The sequence below is a fragment of the Rattus norvegicus genome, chromosome 17 (genome assembly GCF_036323735.1).
Source record: "Rattus norvegicus strain BN/NHsdMcwi chromosome 17, GRCr8, whole genome shotgun sequence".
Classification (NCBI taxonomy): domain Eukaryota; kingdom Metazoa; phylum Chordata; class Mammalia; order Rodentia; family Muridae; genus Rattus; species Rattus norvegicus.
This window is the reverse complement of record NC_086035.1, coordinates 87395803-87419393: the sequence shown is the minus strand read 5'-3', so window position 1 is coordinate 87419393 and position 23591 is coordinate 87395803. Positions and strand designations below refer to the sequence as shown.

Here is a 23591-nt window from a genome sequence, read left to right as displayed (position 1 = left end):
AGGAAGGAAGGAAGGAAGGAAGGAAGGAAGGAAGGAAGGAGGCAGAGAGGTAGGGAAGAGGGAGGGAAGAAAGAAGGAAGGAGAAGGAGGAAGTAAGGAAGGGAAAGAGAATGAAGAAAAAACAGAGGAAGTGGTATTCCAGGTTAGAAAGAAGTAAAACTATCTCAAGGTGTAATTGATATAATCTTGCACAGGGAAAAACCATTAAAATCTACAAAAAAGTTACTAAAGCTAATAAAATTGTTTAACAAGTGTGTAAGGTACAAGACCAATACACATAAAACAAGTATATATCTGTGTGCTAGCATCGGACAACTCGAAAGTAAAATTGAAAACTAATTTAATTTATCAGAAGCTATGAAATACTTAAAGAAAGTTAAAATTAATGCAAGACTTATATTCTCAATACAATTTAACAGTGTGGGGAAAATTAAAGAGCATCTAACAGAACGGAGGCTAATCTCGTGTGCATGCCAGGAGAACTCTCACTGTTAAAACCGCACGACTGCCCATTAAACGAAAGAGCACACAAAGTTGGCAGGTTGGTGGGTGGGGGGTGGATCCAGGAGTTAAGCAGAGAAGGTGCAGGTGACCATGATAAAAATTCATTCTAAGAAACTCTCAAAGAGCTAATAAAAATGGGAGAAAAGGAAAAATGTAAACAGGATCGTTATCATACGTGAGGTCCTGAGACGCAGTTTTCTGAAAGTGGACGAAGCTGGTATTCATCTCTACATGTAGTTGCTGGCCTTTTCTGCTGTATTTCTGTAAGGTTTTAAATACTGTTTCCTGTCTTCTTGTCCAGAGATATGGGTGTACTCCTCTACCCCCTTCACTACCCTTCAATAAGGTTTTAGTATGATCTCTCCCACCCCACACCGGAAAATGACAGGACTCTCAAAATCAAACTTCAAATTCAACACACGAAAACCTCTGCTACTTTCTCCAGGGATTCACAAACGGGTCCTAAAATGTGTACTCAAGACAGATTACAGACCTAAATGAAGCAAGAGCTAAAATTACAAAAGTCGAAGAAGAAAACATGGGACTAAAACTTAACCATATTGGATTTCTTGCACATGCAACAAAAGTAAAAATAGATAAACTGTACTTCATCAAAAATGTCAAAATCTCAGAGTCTCAAACTAAACTATCAGCAAAGGCAGGCCACAGGAAAGGGATAAATTACGTACATCCAACGAGACACTTGTACGGAGAGTGAAGAACACAGCTCAGAAATAAAATGGCTGCCCAACTGAGAACTGAACAACAAATGGCTTTCCAAAGACTTTACACAAACATGCAGTAGACATAAAAAGACGTTTCTCACCATTGGCCATTTGTAAAATAGAACTTAAAACCACATGTTCCCACTTCACACCCTTGAGAATAGCTATGATTTTTCAAAGAAAAACAGAAACAACTATTGGTGAGGCTGTGGAGAACATGAACCCTGAACAGTTGGTTCAGAAACCAATCTGGCAGGGCCTCACAACACGGAACACAGATTCCATATTGCCCAAACTCTACTCAGTGTCTACGCAGAGACATGAAAGCGTCCAGGCCCACAAAGACTTGCATATGAATCTGCATTGCAACATTATTGATTGTAGGTCCAACTGGAAAAAACAGTACATTAACTGACCAATGGGTAAATAGGTTCTGTTACGTACATACAAAAGGCACTGCTTGGTAATAAAAGTACAGCCATGCATGCTGTGCCATACATGATCCTTGGCCACATATTTATGAGGCTGAAATCATGAGCAATGCCCTGAATAGGTTCGTTTACATGTGCAGAAATGGGATTGCCAGGGGCTAGAAAGCTACAAGATAAAGACATGACAATCGGCCACTACCGGGTGACTGGCAGCTAATGGTTGTAGGAGTTTCGTTTAGGGGAGATGAAATGGGACTGTTATGGACACATCTTAATAGCAAAACTCCGTTCTTCACATGGATGGATGTTACACTGCGAATCACATCCCCAGTGAGCCCTTAAAAAGAGAAGGGAAGGGGAAGGGTCACTATGTTCACATTCTTCTTCACTACCTTGCTGCCCTCCGTGACCTCATAGTTTCCACAACAGCCCCAGATGGGTCCTACGGTGAAAAAAATCAGAGTCATCTTATTTAGTCTAGATACTCTTCCTGAGATATGTGCTTACACACACACACACACACACACACACACACACATGCACACAAAGAAGTGTCTGTATAAGTTTGTGTGTCTCTCTGTCTATCTCTGTCTCTGTCTCTCTGTCTCTCTCTGAATGCTCACACATTCAGATTTTCACCTTTATCCCATAGGTCAGCAGATCCAGACTGAACGGCCAAATATAAGACTCAACCCAGGCCTTTTTGTACATTTTCATATTGTTCCCTATCAGAGAATAGTAGTTACTTTTATAAAGACCAAATTATAGAAAATTAAAAGTGGTGTGACAGAAGCCAATGTGGACTACGAAGTCTAAAGTGCTCACTTCCTCTCCTCCGGTCTTGTGCAGAACAAGCTTGCTGAACTGGTGATTCATCCCTGGAAAAAACTCAAGTGAAAGAGACAAGCCAGGGGGAAGCCCTGCCCTCCCTTTTAACTGTTAACAACAAATCAGTTTGTACGATGTCACAGGAATTACATTGTTTAAGAGTTTTGCAAGCCAACTGAGGTCATGTTGGAAATGGCTACAGGAGAAATCTCTACACAGAAACCCATAGCACTACAAAACGGTGGAGGGGGTTCCCCAGCCTCCTTGACAGAAAACTTAAGGTCCTCCCGGTGTCTCTCTAATAGCTCTGTGAATTTGAGTGCTGGCCGTCAGACTCTACAGCCTGCATATAAAGATACTTGCAAACTGCCCTGAGCACGGCCAGGACCAGCTGCTGAGAATGTCTGCTCCCCAACTGCCAGGACACGGAAGGAAAACTTCAGGTTCACCACTAGGGGGCGGGCTGTTCACACTTTGCACGAATCCATTCAGGAACCAAAAGACCAAGCAATGAGGCCACCATGGTGGCAGGAAATGGAAGAAAAGGAAAGGAAAAAGAGGAGTCTCTTCTGCAAATGGGCATTAGATGCTGGCAAGTCAAGGCTGGGACCAGAACTCTCAGCAACTTTCCAGCAAGCTCATCACTTTGGTCTGTTCCATACAGAAAGACATGAGGTGGAAGGCTAAGGGGACATTTTCACAGGGTACACTGATGGACTTATGTATAAGTAGGAGGTCTTGACTCTTTTGGTTTTCTTTCTTTCTCCTCTCTCTCTTGTGTCCCCTTCTTCTCTTCCTCTTACACCCTCTCCCTCTCCCTCTTTCCCTACCTCTCTCCCTCCCTCTCTCCCTCTCCCTCTCTCCCTCCCTCTCTCCCTCCCTCTCCCCCTCCCTCTCTCCCTCTCCCTCTCCCTCTCCCTCTCCCTCTCCCTCTCCCTCTCCCTCTCCCTCTCCCTCTCTTGTTAACAACTCACTTTGTTCTTTCTTCATTATCAAGGCTGGTCACAAACTCCAGCTCTTTCTACCTCAGCATCTAAGTGGTGAGATTTCAGGCATTCTCCACCCTGTCATCTTTTCAAGAATTCTAATTCTCAGTTATGTCTAAATTTTTTATTTTGGATACATCTCATATTTATTTGAGGTTTGTTGATATTATCTATTTGCTCATTTTTTAACCTGACAGGTTAAGACTGCTCAGGGGTGCCTGTGAATAGAATGCATCTCTCTCTCTCTCTCTCTCTCTCTCTCTCTCTCTCTCTCTCTCTCTCTCTCTCTCTGTGTGTGTGTGTGTGTGTGTGTGTGTGTGTGTGTGTGTGTGTGTGTGTGTGTTGCACCCGCATGGACAATATATATATTCCTGTTCATTCTCCTGTTCTCTTGAATTAACCAACAAGGAAACAATTGAGAGACAAGTTGAGAAGATGCCAGCCTAAGGCAGGGAGATGACCTGGTGGCTTCCTGCATGAAGTCTAGATCTTCAGAACCCATACAAAGGTGAGATGGGTGTGGTGAACAACCTGTAATTTCAGCCTGGGAAAAATGAAGCAGGGGATCCCCAGAGCCAACAGACTAGTGAAGGTAAACATATTGGAGAACTTGATTAAGAGACCCTGCCTCACCGAATGAGGAGTAAAATGATTAAGTAAAACTTGGGACAGCAGTCTCAGGTTTATCATGAATTACACACACGCATATGCATAAAACCTCCCACATATACAAGCATGCACACACATACACACATGCACACATGTGGACAAGCACACACACAAATTGAAAACAATGCCAACCTAGACATTCATGGAATAGCATAATAATAAGGATGTTATGAAGTAGATATTAAGACTTCTTTCCCCCTATGATAAAGGAAGCTATACTGTTATAATTTTAATGCTCAGCAATGAATTGAATGGGATTTTCTTAGGGAACCTAAATTACACGTTAAAGTGTTTCTAAGAAAAAAATACAAATAACTCATTATATGGAATGTTTAAAACAAAATGTGCTTGCAAAGGTGCAGAAAAAGTTGAATGGGTCAGGTGTAAGGAAAGGTAAGATACAACTGCTTTAGTTCCCACAAAAATCTTTCTGAGAGTTGTCTCTGTCTGTGACTCTGTCTGTGTCTGTCTCTTTCTTGTGTCTATCTCCTGTCCTCTCCCTCCTCTCTGCCCTATTTTCTCTCTGGTTGCATCCTTTTTGCAGTCATACAGCAATGAATTTCTAGTGGATATAGTTCAAGGTGGTTGCTTCTAATTTTGTGGTAATTTTTTCTGGCTCCAGAAAAAGGGACTCTAAACTAATGGAAATTGGACAAGGTCACAGCACATACTAAGAACAGAACTGGTAACCTACACTCAAAACTCTCTTTCTATTTCTAGAATGAAAAATGGGCACAAGAGAGTGTTTCTCTTTAATAAGCAAATTCATAGTAAACCCACAGAGTTCGACCTGTTGTACCCATTTCTAAAGTGGGACTGCCTGGGGCTAGAAGAAATAAGTTGGTCTGGTAATTTATATGAAAATATACATGATACCAAATTTAAGTAAAATACCACTTGTAATACTCTGGTAGAACCGTGAACATATCCTCTCACCTGTATTCTGGGGTTAACACATTTTTCTTTAACCTAGTCTTTAAAAAGATTTATATGAGTCATGTATTTCATTTCTGTTTTTAAATAATGTTTATTGGTTCATTAGTGTTGTCTTATAACTCTCAGTTAAAATTTGCCAGTATGTGAAGGTAACCATGTTTCAACAAACAAAATCCAGCTCGAGAGCAATGGAGAGAGAATTATGGAAAACAACCCTTGTAGCCACTCAGTTGATCTAAAATCTCTCTCTCCCTCCTTCCCTGCCCCTCTCTCTGTGTCTCTCCTTCTTTTCTCCTCCTCTGCTTCCTGCTCCTGCAGTTCCTCCTCCCCTTTCTTCTTCTTCTTCTTCTTCTTCTTCTTCTTCTTCTTCTTCTTCTTCTTCTTCTTCTTCTTCTTCTTCTTCTTCTCCTTCTCCTTCTCCTTCTCCTTCTCCTTCTCCTTCTCCTTCTCCTTCTCCTTCTCCTTCTCCTTCTCCTTCTCCTTCTCCTTCTCCTTCTCCTTCTCCTTCTCCTTCTCCTTCTCCTTCTCCTTCTCCTTCTTCTTCTTCTTCTTCTTCTTCTTCTTCTTCTTTGTCTTCTTCTCTCTTCCCATCGTGCATAATTCTTATTCCAGACAACAATTAGAACTAATCCCACGAAAGTCGCTCTGTGATTCAGTTTGTTAGTTTGTCTATGACCTACACCAACAGCCTTGGGAAACCAGGGCCCCACCTTCCATTTCCATTTAGAACTAGGAGGTCATCCTTCCTTGGGCCCTCATTATTTGATTTCTTTGATTCTGTTGATCAAAGTGTGGTTATCCTGTACTTTAAGGCTAATATCCCCTTATCAGTGAGTACATACCATGCGTGTACTTTTGGGTCTCGGTTACCTCACTCAGGATGATCTTTTCTAGTTTCCTCCATTTGCCTGTGAAATTGTGTAATTCATGATATCGTTGTTTTTTTTTTAAGATTTATTTATTTATTTATTTATTTATTTATTTATGTATTTATTTATTTATTTTATGTACAGCATTCTGCCTGCATATGTGACTGCAGGCCAGAAGAGGGCACCAGATCTCATTACAGATGGCTGTGAGCCACCATGTGGTTGCTGGGAATTGAATTCATGACCTCTGGAAGAGCAGGCAGTGCTCTTAGCCACTGAGCCATCTCTCCAGCCCAATGTCGTTGTTTTTAATGACAGAATCGTAAACTTTTTTATCCATTCTTCAGTTGAGGAACATCTAGGTTGTTTCTAAATGGGGAGGGGACTGTGAGGGACATCATATGAAAGGAGAGCTTCAGAGAGAGAAGGGAAATTGGCAGTGGGATGGGGGAATCTCTAGAAGTGCCCAAGACCTGGTATAGGGGAGGCTTCAGAGGGTCTATGGGGAGAGGAGACTCTAAATGAGACTCCTAACAGTGAGAGATATAGATTCTGAAGTGGACACTTCCTGTAGCCAGGCAGGACTCCCAGTGGAGAGATAAGGACACCAACCCACCCACAAAACCTTCTACCCAAAATGTGTCCTGCCTATAAGATGTGCAGGGACAAAGATAGAAAAGAGACTGAAGGAATGACCAACCAATGACTGCCCCAAATTGAGGCCCATCCCATGGGCAAGAACCAAACCCTAACACTATTAATGATACTCTGTTAATGCTTGCAGACAGGAACCAGCATAACTTTCCTGAGAGGCTCTACCCAGCAGGCAATGGAAAGAGATGCAGAGACTCACACCCGAATATTAGATGGAGCTCAGGAGTCTTATGAAAGAGCTGGGAAAAGGATTGAGGGACCTGAAAAGGACAGAGACTCCACAGGAAGACCAACAGACTCAATTATCCTGGACTCTTGAGGAGCTTCCAGAGATTGGATCACCAACCAAAGGATGAGCATAGCTGCACATAAATAGCAGTGAGCAACTTGGTGTTTATGAGGGTCCTCCAACCTCTGGATCAGGGGCTGTCCCTGAGCCTGTTGCCTGCTTTCCTGTGAATCCCTTGCCCCTAACTGGGCACCTTTTTTGGCCTCAGTGCTATAGGAGTTACCTAGTCCCCAGTGACTTGATATGCAGAGGGGTGGTGGTACTAGTGTGTTTGGGTAACACCCAGAGGGAAAATTCTCCTCAAAAGAGAAGGGGAAGGTGAAATGGGGGAGGACTTGCATAAAGGGGTACTGGGAGGAAAAGGGGTGCTATTGGGATATAAAGTGAAAAATAAATAAATAAATGAATAAATAAATAAATAAATAAATAAATAAATAAGAACTAGGATGTAATTCTGGGGAGAGGAAAACCCTTGCCTTGCCCAATGAGTGTGTGCATGGATATCATGTCAGAAGGCGACTTTAAACTAGGGCCCAAATGTCTCCTCTGCAGACTGCACTAAACACTCATCAGCCATCATTTTATTTACCCTTAACGAAACCTCTTGATAGAGACATCATCACATTCTCACTGATTACACGAATATCGTCTGCACGTCTTTCACGTACGCCATGTCTAGGAATTAGAGATAAAGAACAGAACAGACCCAATTTAAAATCTTCGCTTTCATGGAGTTTATGCTTTATCAGAGAGAGAGACAAGCATTATAAGTGAATAAAATCTATAATGTTTCTGGTTACAATAACTGAGAGACATTCATGTGAAGAGATAAAAAGTTAGAAGGTGTCATTTTTAAGTAGAGAAGTCAAGAAAGAGCTCATTGAGAAGCTGAACTGGAGAAAAGATGGGAAGAAGTGAGTTCCAAAGGTAGCTGTGAAAGAGCATTCCAGACAAAAGACCATCAAGTTCAAAATTGCTCAGACAGGAGCTAGTGTGATTACTACATGAGCAGGAAGAATGTAATACTGTTAGAAGTATGGAGCTGGGCTGGAGAGACGGCTCAGCGGTTAAGAGCACTGACTGCTCATCCCGAGGTCCTGTGTTCAATTCCCAGCCACCACATGGTGGCTCACAACCATCTGTAATGGGATCCGATGCCCTCTTCTGGTGTGTCTACAGTTAAATAAATAAAAGTAAATAAATCAATAAAAAATATTTTAAAAAATGAAGTATGGAGCTGAAGGGAGAATTGGGGTTGAGGGAAGTAAGGTGTAGAACCTGTAGTTCATTGTGGAGATTTTTTTCTTTTGCTGCAAGACTGAAATGAAAGATAAGGAGTCACCTGAGCCCCGCCACACTGGTGGCATTGTTCTGGCTAAGTGCCATCTAACCGTGGAGTAGAGCACAGCTGGAGCAGAGGGAGCAGTGTGGGTATCACTGCAGTAAGACTGATGGAAGGCTGGACCAGTCTGCCAGCAAGGGAAGTGAGGACAGCCGATCAGGTCTGTAACAAATCCTGAAGGTCCTGCTGCAGGACATGTTAATAGAGTGCAAGCCCCAAAGAAAGGAGGAACCAAGGAGGAGTCCAGGATGTTCTGGTGCAAGAAACCAGAGCAAAAGGAGATGCTGCTTACTGAGAGGACCAGTGGGAGAAGTAGCTCTGTGGAGGAGAGAGCATCTTACCCTCCTTGTCTATGCAGAAGATGATGGTGGCATAGGAAAGAGCAGAGTTTCAGATTTGGAATTCGCATGAGTGTGTGGCTCTTGTGATGAGATTCCATTTCTAGCTAAGTGATGCCTCCTTGACATTACTCTTTTATCTGTCTGCTCATTCATTCATTCATTCATTCATCATTCATTCATTCATTCATTCATTATCTCAAATGCTCTGAGTGCCTATCATGGCCTAATATCTTGTGCATTAAGTCTTGAGTAAGCAGTGAGCAAAAAGATGCTTGGTTCTTTCCTTGTAACTTATGGTCTCGAATAGTGGTTCTCAAACTCGCTACTGCTGAGAGCCTTTAATACAGTTCTTCATGTTGTGGTGAACCCTGATCATAAAATTATTTCCATTTCTACTCCATAACTGTCATTCTGTTACTACTATGAATGACAAGGTGAATATCTGCATTTTCTGGTGGTCTTAGGTGACCCTTGTGAGAGAGTCATTCAACCCCCAAAGGGGTCAAGAGTCACAGGTAGAGAAGCACTGGTCTAGAGGAAAAACAATAAACAACTGCTTATGCAAACATCTGTGTGTGTGTGTGTGTGTGTGTGTGTGTGTCTATTGATAACCATCTACCAACCCAGTGATTTACATAAAGAAAAAAAAGGTTCTGTACAACTTAAGAAACTTCCCCATGATTGCATGGCTGGGGAAAGACAGGCTCATAACATGAACAAGGTTGCCTCTTCCAGAGACCGCTGCCTGCATTGTGTGAGAAACTGAATGTTTCTGTTCTTCTGTGGGGTTCTGCAGCTGCTCACATGAGGACTGGCAGGAAGCCTTTTCTAGACTGGAGTTCCTATCATGTTTGGACCAGATGATTCAGAAAGCCGCTCTGCCTTGGTGACTTGGATTCTTTAGTATAGAAAAGATCTGGGGAGGCCCAACCCAAGCTTCCTTTACTGGACAATTCTTCAGTCAGGCCTGTGTGTGGGCCAGGGAGCCATAGAACTCTCACCAAGTTCTCTGCTACTGTAAAGAGCTTGAGAATGCAGTGGCAGCTTTGGGGGTGAGGGGCTGCCTGGTGGAAGCCCTCTTACAAGTGATAGTAAGGGGACCTTCATCTGGACAGAAGGATGAAGAAAGTCAAAAATAGCAAATCCATTAGAAGTCCCCAGCACTTAGATATCCCTAGGACCTGATCTCCCATATCTCCAGGGGTAACAAAGGGGACTCATGTACAGGAGGAGTGTGAGCCTGGGATTGGTGGATCTTCTGTCCTGTGAGGCTCTGATTTTTGTAATCCACAGTCCCACATTGGTAGGAGCCCACCCTTTCTGTTCCCAACTAAATTTTCCAAATGTACTTCTTTTCCCCAGAGCACTAATTTTGTCAAAACTGTTAGACTTGCTCAAGTGGTCATCCTCTTTAGCAGCAAAACTCCCAAAGCGATGCACCTTGGGTGCTCACAGAAGAGAGTGAAAGTTTGGGGTTTGTTTAAGAACCTCACATTTCAGCCACCATTATTTTTTGACATTTACTTCTAAAATGTAACTTTTGCATAAACTCAAACTCCCACAAATTATCCACAACCACAATGTTCTCTCTAGAACTCTAATAATGGCTAGCAATGTCTGAAAAATCCTCAATAATAGAAAATACAGTGTTTTTCTATTCACTAATTACAATTTTGTTTCTGTGTTGGAACACTAAGTTGATAATATTAGGTACAAAATATTAGGTCCAAAAGTAAAATGATTTTCACCAACATGTTCTAATTTTCAATGTCCGATTTAAATATATATTTAAATTATATATATATATATACATATATAATTTAGTAAGCAGAGGACCTGAGTTCAGTTCCTAGCTTCTACTTCAGGAACCTCACAATCATCTATAGTCCCAGCCCCAGGAAATCTGGTGCCCTCTTCTGGTCTCTGAGGGCACATGCATTCATGTGAACATACTTACATATAGACACACACCTATGCAGATAATTAAAAGTAAGTCTTTTAAAAGTGAAAGGAAATATGGATTTAGCTATCTGATAGAAATAATTGTAATTCACTCACCTCGGAATTTACATGTGAGCCGTAGTAAATGTGGGCTGAATCAATTACACTGAGGGAGTCTCACAGATGCATGTTTACTTCTTAGGCAAAATTCTCATGGGCATAGATCTTTTAATCAAGTTTAAGTTAAATGCGTTTAAAACAAATCAGTACAAATGTGCATATTACATAGCGACATATTGTTACATATATGAAGGAATTAGTTGGATTTTTTTTATTCTTTTCTCAATCTATTCCATTGCTCTAAACACATCCAAAGCATATTAGCCACATAACCTATAAACCTGACCCTAAGACCTCCACGTGGTGACAGAGACCCTGCTCTAAGAATGTTGTTTATAATAGAAACATCCTCAGCAATGTGTTCAGCTCACAGACAAGTGAGCCGGGTGCTGGTAGTTTCCACTACAGGAAAATAGGAAACAAAACTTACTTGTTAACATCTACATATGTGTCTTGCACTGTGGCGATGATTCAGTGGATCAGAGCGCATGCTTTGCAAACATGGGGAACTGAGTTCAGATCCCCTCAACCCATGGAAAAGCCCAGGCATAGCTGTGTGTTCCTGTAACCCAGCATTAGGGGCAGAGATAATTAAACCCTGAGAGCTTGCTGACTGCCTCAAGCCAATAAATAACCGCAAAAAATAATAAAGGAAGACATCAGCATCCACTCTGCTGCTTTGGCCTCTCCACACATGCTAACAAGTACATGGACCTGCACACTCACATACATGTATGTCCCTCTGTGGTGGTTTGGTTATGCCTAGCCCAAGGAGTGGCACTATTTGGAGGTGTGGCCTTGTTGGAGTAGTGAGTTTAAAACCCTCATCCTAGCTGTCTAGAAGACAGTTTTCTCTTGGGGCCTTCACATGAAGATGTAGAACTCTCAGCTCCTCCTGCACCATGCCTTCCTGAACACTGCCATGTTCTTGCCTTGATGATACTGGACTGAACCTCTGAACCTGTAAGCCAGCCCCAATTAAATGTTGTCCTTATAAGAGTTGCCTTGGTCATGGTATCTGTTCACAGAAGTAAAACTCTGAGACAGAAGTTGGTACCAGGGACCGGGGTATATGAATTTTGGGACTTTGGATTTAGAAAGCAGTGGAATGCTTTAAGTGAGACTCAGTGAGCTGTACTAGTAGGAATATGGAAGACTGTTGCTGAGAGTGATTGAAACTGTGCAGACCTGGTTTCAGTAGAGAAGAACTTCAGTACATGGCCAAGAGACTGTTTTTTTGTGGTATTCTGGTGAAGAATGTGGCTGCTTTTCGCCCTTGTCTGAAGAATCTTCCTGAGACTAAGACAAAGAGATTTATATTAATTGCATTGACAAAGGAAGTCTCCAAAGAGCTCAGCAGAGACTTTGTTCGCTGATTAAGTCTCATGAAGCTCATGAGAATGATTAAGCTCATTCGTTTTGAACAAATGTAGCAAGCTTAGAAAGGAAAAATAGAAAATATTTGTTTAGAATATTAAAGGGGGACCAGGAAGTGATCCTGTGTTCAAGGATATTAAATTGAATTCGGGGAGTGGTGCCCCTAGGCAAGATCCCACCCAGAGAAGTTTAGGTCTAGGCATGGTGCTGCACACCTTCAGTCCCAGAAGACAGAGGCAAGCAGATCTCTGAGTTCAAAGTCAGTCTGGAACAGAGCAAGTTTCACTAGAGAAAAGCTTAAATCCAGGCATGGCTCTTACCTGCCTTTAATCCCAGCATTCAGAGGGCACAGCCATGCAGATCTCTGAGTTCAAGGTCAATCTGCAGTGCAAGTTCCAGGACAGCCAAGCTAGGCAACGTGAGGGAGTTGGAAAACAGAAAGTGGGGGACGATATAATAGAATAAGGGGGCCATGTTCCAGCCCCAGCAAGCAACAGAACTTTGGCAGCTTCAGCCATGTGGCTCTGGTTTCATAGTCAAGAGAAGAAGGGCTCTACTAGGACAATTGATGCTGGTCAGCCGGAGCTAAGAAATTAGCAGTGATTAAGAAGAGACTAGCGCCATTAAGGTGAAATCTTCTGGGAAGTGTTTTCTGAGAGCACAAAGAAGCTGTGTTCCAAAGATAGCCAAGGTTGTACCTCACGCTGTAGCTGTACTTAGTAATGTGTCACCCAGGTGGTACTGGTTTTGAAGGTCTGAAGGGGTCATGGAGAGCAGCTGAACCTGAGCACTGGGAGAGGCCAGGGAAGGCCATTGGTGAAGGTGCAGCCTCAACTGCAGTTGTCAGCCCAGGACTGAAGGGGTCATGCAAAGAAGTTGAGGCTTGGCACCATGAAGAGAGCCTGTGATAGGCTATTGGTGAAGTCTAGTTGCAGTTGAAGACCCCAGTGTATTGGAGATGCCAGTACCATGGGATGATCACCAAGAACAGCAGCGCCAGTGGAAGGGATCAACCTGAGCTTAGAGAGCTCCAGAGGGCAGACATAGAGAAGTGACACCAGCCCTTTGGAGGAGCCCAGAAGACCATGTGTGGATTCCAGACATTGCAAGAAGAAGCCATAATGTTGAAGGTGACTCAGAGACCCCAAGATGTTTGAGATGCCAGAGCCATGGAATATTTGCTGAGGAAAGCTGCTAACAGGGAGGAACCAGTTCACAAGAAAGAAGTGTGTTGCAGTCAACAAAGATGAAAAAAGGAGTGGAAATCTGAAGACTGTTTTGACATCAGCCATGGAGACGCAGAGTTTGGAGTCCGCCCAGCTGGTTTCCTGGCTTGTTTTGGGGAGTACAGTTAAGTGATTGAATGAATCTCAGAAGAGACTTTGAACTTTGAACTTTTAACATTGTTGAGACTGCTATAGACTCTGGGGACTTTGGAAGCTGGACTAAATGTATTTTGCATTATGCTGTGTTTAGGTATGGTCCCCATAGACTCATATGTTTGAACAAGCCTATGGGGGCCAGGGAGTGGAATGTGGTGGTTTGACTATGCCTAGCCCAGGGAATGGCACCATTTTGGAGGTGTGGCCCTGCGGGAATAGATTTGCCAGTGTGAGTTTGGGCTTTATCCTAGCTAGCTCATCCTAGCTGCCCAGAAGTCAGTGTTCTCCTGGCAGCCTTCAGATGAAGATGCAGATCTCTCAACTCCTCCTTCACCATGCCTGCCTGAACACTGCCTTGCTCTGCCTTATTGATACTTGACTGACCCTCTGAACCTCTAAGCCAGCCCCAATTAAATGTTGCTTTGGTCACGGTGTCTGTTCACAGCAGTAAAAACCTATCTAAGATACCCTCCTTGCCTGCATGTACTAGATATCTTCAAATATGTAGGGCTATAAATGCCCCCTCCCCTCCTCTCCAGTTGATTTTCCCCTTCTGGTTCATCCCCTGCCACTGCCTACTTGTGTCTCCAGCAAGTATCTTTCCTTTAGGATACTTTTAACTATGGAAAGTCCATCCACGAAAATACTCATCTGCAATACTTACTGATGACCAAATAGGTACTTGGTATGATATTTTCCAGTATCAAAGATAATCGATAGTACCGCAGCTGTCAAGGAGGACACAGTCCAGCTACACTGGATCACACTGCCAGTGAGCAGGGTTGTCAGTCAAGAGAGCTAAAATGTAGCCACCCTTGCTATGAAACATCTATTTCTTTCCAAGCTTTCCCCTTATCAGCTGTAAGCTGGACGGTGCATCAGCTGTTCTGTTGCCTGTGCAATGCTGAGGAAAAGACTGGCTCCACAATGTGTTTGGGGCGAATGAACCAGTAGGTGAGACTGGGTGACTTACTACTGAATTTAAAAAAAAAAAATCTCACTAGGATCAGCTTTTCCCTCTTTTCCCCCTGAAAAAGTCATCCTCAATATCAAATCTAAGTGGGATTTTGTTTTCCCACTTCGCCATATTCTCAGAGAAAATGTCCTCTTGAAATCATGTGGTCATATTTAATGTAACATCCCCGAGAAGAGACCAGCAAACTCCCTCCCATCTCTGTGCACGCCCTCTGCAGGCCTCTGACCAGGTGGGGCTCAGCTTTCCTAAACTTTTTTTTTAGCATTTATAAGTTTGGTCTATTAAAGAATTAAGACATCTTTGAAAGAATCCAATTAGAGAAACGGATGCCAAAGGGAGTTTATCCCGCCAGACAGCAAGTGAGCAAAATGCCTAAGGTCTTTTTGGAGTGGACCAGGTGTCATCCAGATAGATCTTCAGCATCTGGGAACATGAGGGCTGAGAAGAACCAGCAGCCTTGCAGGAGAGCAGAGGATCGGGAGCCCTGCCGGCTCCTGTCTGTCGGTGTCAGTTCCTGGATCACCCTCAGAAGCTGCCCTATTTCAGAATCTAGCAACTGAGACCCCCAAAAAACACTCATCATCAACTGTGGCGACTGAAGCATCACACCCTGTTCCTCCTTCCATTTATGTTGCCTTGGTGCACCTCAGGTGGCCCAAACCACACAGTGTCCTGACTCCCCTCCCTCCAGCATGTTGTCTTGGGACCCGCCTTCTCGCCTTCTCTCTCTCTCTCTCTCTCTCTCTCTCTCTCTCTCTCTCTCTCTCCCCCCCCCCCCCCCGTCCATCTCAGATTGCACGCCCTTCAGTGCAGCTAGAATGGAAATCCAAGCGAACTCTAGTGTGGGGCTTTCTAACCTCTGCTTATCTATAACCCTGGCTCCACGCTCCAGGGTTGCATACCAAGGTCACCACCATAGGTGTGACTCCATCCTCCCTCCCTCTCCTGAAACCCTTTCCCTTCGGAGATCGCCAGGGTCAGACTCTTTTCTGCTCCTTCAGCCCACCCACATGGGGGTCTCTTCCCTTTGCACCCCAACATACAAACGTCATCCTTTCTGGTACTTGCCCCTTTTTTCCCGCTCAGGGACTCCCTGCTAAGTCTCCCTTTGGGTTTCTGGGAGCCAGAGGGAGGAGACGAGCCACCCACTCGCTCAAGGGGAGCGGCAGGGGAACCGACGCAAACTTCTGCTGCACTTACTTCGGGCCGAGGCTGCCGCCCCCGTGCCTCTCTGCTAGCTCTCCCACCGGCAGCTGCTTCTGGTCGACCCGAAGGAAGCCACCACCGTGCTCGCATTCCCCAGGCCAGCTACGACTGCGAAATGCGCAAGAAGAGAAAATGGGTCTTTTGGTGGCAAGCTTGCCCAGGGTCCCGGTCCAGTGCGGAGATCTGATTGCAAGCTTGAGCCTCAGCTACCTTCAGCGGCCCTGGAATGCTGCGCTGGGCGCTGCGCCCCGCGAGCCCCGCTCCTCGACTGGGCTGTTTCTGTCCGACTTGCAGTTTTAGTGCATGCCAGGACTGCAGCACCCTCTCTGTCCTCCTGGGGAGACGACTTTCAATTCACCTGGAGGTTGGCGAGTCTCCCCGCGGGCTCGCATCGTGACGACGGATGTAGGAGAGAGGGAGGAGCGCGGGAGCGGTGGCTGCCCGAGTGCGCCTCCAGCATCCTCAGCAAGGAGCGCACAGCCCTCTCCAGCCGCTCTCCTCGGGACTGCAGTCCTGACGTCACCTGCCCTCCCTCCCGCCCCACGGAGGAGCGGCGACAGCGGAGGGTGGGGTGCGGTTAGCGAGGAAGCCGGAGTGTGAGTGCGCGTTTGTGCACGCGAGCGTGTGCCCCGGAGGGCTGGGAATTGGTAGGAACCGCAGCTGGATCCGAAATCCAAGCTCCGGCAAAGCGGTACTGAGGGGCTACTGTGAACAGCTGGGGGCGCTCGCTTCCCAGTTGGGGCTGAGTTTGGAGGAGAGGAAGGGAAACAGATTAAGGAGTCAGTGAGGGTGGTGGGAAGGTCCGAGTTGCAAAGAATGCATCTGAAGTTGGAGGGTGCACAGGGTTCTTTTTTAAAAGCTGCGCTCGAGGTAAGAGGGGTAACCATGATGGGACAGTGCACGCTTGCTCTTCACTAACAGTCTGGGTAGAGTTGGGAGCTCTTGGCCTCCGGCCGCTAGTTCCGTACAGGAACTACAGGCTTTGAGGATGCTAGTTGTTAAAGAGTGATCGCTGCAGCTGTTGGTCATCACTTAACTTCCTTCTTTTGGTGAGCCTGGGGGAAATAGAATCAGAAACTGGGAGAAGGAGCCCTGAGTGAAATCGGTCAAGGGCGAGAAGTGTGAGGTCCATCCTCACACTCAAAGGTCAAAGGCTGCTCCCCTAGTGTGAGAATTTTGAGCAAGATTTCCTTGCCGTTGTCAGGGGTGAAACTAGCTTGTCTTTGCAGCCTTGTGAGACTTTATGCTCTAAGGGTAGTTCTGTAGCCATTCAACTTTCCTCCTTGCCTGAAATGGCCTTTGTGCTGGGGTGGAGAGAGGTTATTCCTGGAGCACTTGTCCCCTTAGTATAACCTTTGCTTGCCTGCACTCTGCACTCCTCCCAGCTGTCATAGCCAACCAGGAGCTGGCTGCAGGCTGAGGGAGGGCTCCCCTGTGGGAGCGAAGTGTGCAGTGCGCTCCAGCCCCTGCCAGATCTGCTGCCAGGGTCTTGGCGTCCAGCTCAGGAGCGCTCTGCAGTGACTGCTCCCGCAGCCAGCAATTTTGCCCTGGTGAGTGGCAGTGAATTTTAACTGCAAGCATCTTCCTTCCTGTATCTAGACACCATTTAATCGCCGATGTGCTCATACACATTAAAATCCTTTCAACGGAGTCTAGGAGGAAGATTAATTGAAAGAGATTAAATTATTCTCAGTTTCAAAAAAAATTTTTTTTAAATATCCAACTTTCTCAAGTTTCGGGAGTGGGTTCGATTCAGCAGCTCCAACCCCCAATTCACCAAAGGACGTTTACTAAACAGAAGCAAGGGTAGGAACCATGGCTACTGTGTTAGGTTTAATAAATTCTAAAACTCACACATTTAACCATTGGAGATCTAGCTAATCAGGTAAGGTGAGGAGTATCCTCAATAACCACAGGTTGGCGGCTGCAAACAGACAGCATAATTAAAGCATAAAGACGCAACACCCTCCTAATGAACGCAGCCAACAGCGCAGAGGGACATAGGGCCATCAGCCTCCAGGTTCTTCTGGAACTGACCTATTTTTGAAGGTGTAATTTTGAAAGCATGGTGACACCATGAAAGTCTTACATAACCAGATCCTAGCTATGTGAGTTTCGAAAGCATAATTTCTCAGTAGGAGTCACTGTTCTCTGGAAATGCTAATTCGGATTAATAGTGTGGGAATAAGCAAGCCATTGACAAAGTAGTGATTTGAAAACAAAATTGAGAAGTGACAGCTGTGAACCTTCCAAGCTGGGCCATAATGTTGTTTGCATGAATTTAATGCAGGAAGTTAGTGATGCCCTGTCAGCTACTGTCACAGTCTGGCTGACATGTCCTCAGCAAATTTTGGCCACCTGACATGACAGACACAAGCAGTTCCTTCTCTTATTTTGCATTGCCTTTTGTGCACACCTTGAGGTCAGTCATGTGCATATGCTGATATGATTGGTTGTTTGCATGTCTGCCCTCCTTCCAAGCCTATAATCCCTTCCCCAGAGGGCACTGGTTTGCTGTCCTTAGGATCCAGCATAAGAGCTAGTGAAGCTTCCCTGTTTTTAAAGAGTATAAAATGACCACATTGAAGAATCTAGCTTTCAAACAGGAAGATGAGTGGAGCAAAACCAAAAGCCAGGAAGGAGCCCAAGCACAGATCATCAGTCAGCCCCCCCCCCAACCCCACCCCAGACACAGCAAGAGGACTGGCAAGAACTAGAGAGGCTCCCAATAAATAGTGCTGGGGGAACTGGATCCACAATCAAAAAAAGGAAGTCTAACCCTCAATACCATATAAAGTTGCCTGAGAGTGGACAGAAGACTTAAGATGAGTCCTGAAGTCCCAAGAAAGGGACAGGGCATAGGGCTCCTTGACATTGTCTATGATATAATAGTGAAAGTTTGAATTTCGGGGAATGACCTCAAACTTCTATACAACCAAAGAAGTATCAATGGAATGGAAGGGCAGCATGGACTGGGGGGAATGTTTCTGAACCATGCATATTGAATATGAGTTACCATCCAAGCTATGAAGGGCCTTTATAACTCAGTAGCAGGTAAGCAAATGACCCAATTTAAGAAATGGGCGAAGGATCTAAACACACATTTCCCCAGGGAAAACATGATTTTTAAAAGGTCAGAATGCTTTCCTCTCTTCCAGAGGACCTGAGTAAGGTTCTTAGCACCCACATCAGGCTGCTCACAGCCACATGTAAGTCTAGCTGCAAGGGATCCAGCACCATCTTCTGTTACCCATAGGTACCTGCCCACATGGGACATACTTATGCATCACCACCAGTGCCCCCCCCCACATAAATACAACTTAACAATAAGTCTAAAAAAACAAGTCCAGACTGTATGAGTCAAAATGCTCAACATCATTAATTATCAAATGAAATGCAAATTAATATTACTATAAAATACACCTTATATTTGAATGATAGCATCAAAATGATAGAATGTAATTCAGCCTTAAAAAGGAAGTCCTGTTATTTTCCACACCATGGCTGGACTATCTAAAGTACATTACAAACATTTTTCATTATGTAGAGTGCAGCACATTCATTCAGTAGGGTATAGCTATTGCTGAAGAAATGTCAGCTCATCTTACTCTGAACTTCTCTGCGATCAGGAGCCACAGTCCAAATCTATCAGGTCAGAGTCCAGTGTCCTGCGACTGTGCTCCCAGCACAGACTATGTTATTTAATCAGGTAATTCAAGTACCAAACACATTATAGGAACCAGATAGAGACTAAACTCTCTACCCCAGTACCAACACATCGTCATGCAACTATACTTACAAAGACACAAGAACCCTTAGGGAGTCAGAGCCAGAGGATCCTGGGTAGGAAATAGGGCTTTAACACACTGTCTTTCCATACCATGTACCACAGACATTAATATTCTTATACCAAATATATGCTGGCAAAATTATGGTGAATCTTGGTTCTATCTTTCTAGAAGCTATCTCCTGGGAAAAATAAGCTCCCTTGGTCTTTGATGCAGCTTTTCGCCTTTCACCAATAACAAGACAGGACAGCGAAAGACTGAAAGGACGAAGGTAAAGCTAGTCCTGGTGATGTACGCCTAGAACCCCAGCACTCAGGAGGTAGAGGTGGGAGGGCCAAAGGGTCAAGGTCAATTTGACCTATGTAACAAAACGCTTTTTCAAAAATAAACTAAACAAAAAGTCTCCCAAACCAAATACCATTTCTAAAGGAAGAAAAAACAGAATAAATATTTTTTACATAGTACTTAGCTTCTTGAAATTCTCCTGAAACCCAGCTAACATATAGTTTGTAATATTGTTAGCAATTGTTAAGGTATGTGTGTATAGAATATTTGTATATGTGTGTTTATATTTGTCTATGAAATAGATAAAATAAGCCATGAAGATTATAATCAAAATGATTTTTAATAAATCTATTGAATTGAAGAGGTTATATGACTTCATGAGAAAAATCTGTTTAAAATGTATTTTTCAAAACAGTGTATCAGATACAAAGCATCAACCTTCTTGTGAACTTCTCTGAGGACCAAGCTCTTCATATATTCATGGTATATGAATAACCTTATATTTGAGGTACATGTGTAGTGGCCTCTAGTCCTGATAGAGTTAACCTCTGAGACAAAGTTTTTTTTTAAATTTTTTATTTATTATTATTAACTTGAGTATTTCTTATATACATTTCGAGTGTTATTCCCTTTCCCAGTTTCCGGGCAAACATCCCCCTCCCCCCTCCCCTTTCTTATCGGTGTTCCCCTCCCCACCCTCCCCCCATTGTCCCCCTCCCCCCAACAGTCTAGTTCACTGGGGGTTCAGTCTTAGCAGGACCCAGGGCTTCCCCTTCCACTGGTGCTCTTACTAGGATATTCATTGCTACCTATGAGGTCAGAGTCCAGGGTCAGTCCATGTATAGTCTTTAGGTAGTGGCTTAGTCCCTGGAAGCTCTGGTTGCTTGGCATTGTTGTACATATGGGGTCTCGAGCCCCTTCAAGCTCTTCCAGTTCTTTCTCTGATTCCTTCAACGGGGGTCCTATTCTCAGTTCAGTGGTTTGCTGCTGGTATTCGCCTCTGTATTTGCTGTATTCTGGCTGTGTCTCTCAGGAGCGATCTACATCCGGCTCCTGTCGGTCTGCACTTCTTTGCTTCATCCATCTTGTCTAATTGGATGGCTGTATATGCATGGGCCACATGTGGGGCAGACTCTGAATGGGTGTTCCTTCAGTCTCTGTTTTAATCTTTGCCTCTCTATTCCCTGCCAAGGGTATTCTTGTTCCCCTTTTAAAGAAGGAGTGAACCATTCACATTTTGATCATCTGTCTTGAGTTTCATTTGTTCTAGGCATTTAGGGTAATTCAAGCATTTGGGCTAATAGCCACTTATCAGTGAGTGCATACCATGTATGTCTTTCTGTGTTTGGGTTAGCTCACTCAGGATGATATTTTCCAGTTCCAGCCATTTGCCTACGAATTTCATAAAGTCGTTGTTTTTGATAGCTGAGTAATATTCCATTGTGTAGATGTACCACATTTTCTGTATCCATTCCTCTGTTGAAGGGCATCTGGGTTCTTTCCAGCTTCTGGCTATTATAAATAAGGCTGCAATGAACATAGTGGAGCACGTGTCTTTTTTATATGTTGGGGCATCTTTTGGGTATATGCCCAAGAGAGGTATAGCTGGATCCTCAGGCAGTTCAATGTCCAATTTTCTGAGGATCCTCCAGACTGATTTCCAGAATGGTTGTACCAGTTTGCAATCCCACCAACAATGGAGGAGTGTTCCTCTTTCTCCACATCCTCGCCAGCATCTGTTGTCCCCTGAGTTTTTGATCTTAGCCATTGAGACAAAGTTCTAAGTGAGTATTTCTCTCTTAGGAAGTCAAAGTCCTAGTTGAGGTGTGACAATTTCAAAGGTAAAGTAACTCAAGCTAAAACAAACAAACAAAAAAAGACATAATAACACCATAAGTTTGTAGTGATTTAGTGACTTTTTTATTTTTTGTTTTTACTAAAATGGTAAAACGATGGTTCAGTGAGTAAGGCTCCTTGCTTTGCAAATCAAATCCTCACTATCCACATAAATGCCAGGCATGGGTCAGGCATAGTGGTCATGCCTTTAATCCCAGCACTTGAGAGGCAGAAGCAGACAGATCTCTGTGAGTTTGAGGTCAGCCTGGTCTACATGGTGAGCTCCAGGACAGACAATGATACATAGAAAGACTCTACAAACAAAACAAAACAGAACAGACAAAGTAGGCATGAACGTACACACTCAGACCCCAGAGCTGTGGGGAGGAGACTGGCAGCTCCCAGGAACTCAGTGTCCAGCAGCCTAAAAGAATCAGTGAGCTTTCAGTCCCATGAGGGACCCTGTCTCAACAGCAAAGTGGAGAGGGATAGAGAAAGATAGCTATGTCCTCCTCTGTCCTCCATGTGTACATGCACCTAGACACATGCATTGAGCATACGAGCATACAAAGAGTCAGGGGCAGAGAGAGAAAGAGTAACCAGGAGACAATTAGATAACCAAGTACTTTATGTGTAATCACAGCCTGGCAATGGGTTTGTGATTAAAGCTATATTTAGTTGAAGGCTATATTTAGTCATATCGTCGGTACATTAAAGCTCACTGCACTTTATGGTAATAAAACTTCCACACAGGTACTCAGGGTGAGCCTGCCTTCGCGCTGCTTTACTATGACCTGTATAGTGGCTTACAACAATGGACCACACTCCAAATGTGCACCTGGCAAGCAACTTCTTTGCCACATCGTGAAACCTGAGAGCAGCAGTTAAAGAGACAACCCAGTGTTTTCTGCTGGAGTCTAGCTGGATTTCCTTAACTAATGGGCAGGTGGATTTTATAACGTGTGCTCCTATGTATAGATTTGCTGTTGTCTATGAAGAAAATACTACATGTGGCAAAGCTTTTGTTTGTCCCACCGATTGCATGAAGGCAATTGGCCTAAGGAGAATGAACTCAGAACGTGGAGTACGTTCCACACTTTACTGCGACTGAAGAATAGACTAGAACCCTTCCCCCACTCCCTTTTGTGATTGGGAACACAGCTATCTACCTGAGTAAGCTAGGGAGAAAGAAATTCGTAGGAAGGAGGCAGAATTTCTTAGAAAGTTTCAGTAAGTAGTTTAATATGGGTTTCCTTACCCTCTTGCTTTGTATAAAGCAACTTCAATGTAGATCTGAAAGAGCACTTGCTTGAGGCCAAGAATGGGAACGCACACTCGCAGTCCCAGGTTCTGGGACATGTCAACTTCAAAGCAGCTTGGTCTACATAACAAGTTCCAGGCCAGCCTGAGCTATATATAAAAAACAAAACAAACAAGCAAACATGTCACCACCATTGCCTTACCAAAAGAAGTGAGAGGGAGAGAGAGAGAGAGAGAGAGAGAGAGAGAGAGAGAGAGAGAGAGAGAGAGAGGCTCACCCTCTTTTGTTACGCCATTGCCTTCCAAACATTTATTTCTTGTGCTCCCTTTGCCAAGCAGTCTCCTTCCACTCCTGTACAGAGTAGGTGGGTCATGGTTTTTGTTTTTTGTTTTTTTCCAGTTATACTACCTAATTCATGTGATTAGAACTTGGGCCTCTCCAGGCACAGAGACTTGTCTGCCTACATTTTATAAAGTATATGTACACTTACTGAACCCTATAAATAATAATAACAGTAATCACCCTCTATACAAAATTAGAATGTTAGCATATTCAACCAGTTTAGTATGCTGATTGGCTTTAGTGCTTCGTAATTATCTCATGAAACCTATGGTATAATGGGCACTCCATTATACAGTCTTCCAGAAATATGCCACTATAGATCCTGGCAGAGAGACGCACCTGCAGCCTCCCTCCACCCGCCTCTGTAATACAGAAGTGGCAGGATGGTACTTAAGTTGTATTCACATTACAAACTATTCTAAGCAATCTTCTTTTCAGCCCTTTCCACACCAAATAGCAGCCCACATTAAGGATCTTTAAAAGTCTATGAGTCCAAGAGGTGC

General features: G+C 44.0%; 1 long non-coding RNA gene across 3 annotated transcripts in view; it reads left to right on the top strand.

The window, feature by feature from the left end:
• The first annotated feature begins 16039 nt into the window (after nt 1–16039).
• The window catches only part of LOC108348625 (uncharacterized), a 72294-nt gene continuing 64742 nt past the window's right edge, over nt 16040–23591 (top strand). The window contains exons 1-2 of one of the 3 annotated variants that reach the window (XR_010059294.1): nt 16040–16267; nt 19536–19635. This is a non-coding gene — a long non-coding RNA (uncharacterized LOC108348625). Of the gene's footprint in view, nt 19636–23591 lie in introns of all 3 variants that reach the window. The other 2 variants (XR_010059293.1, XR_001841978.3) reach the window with 2 other exon arrangements.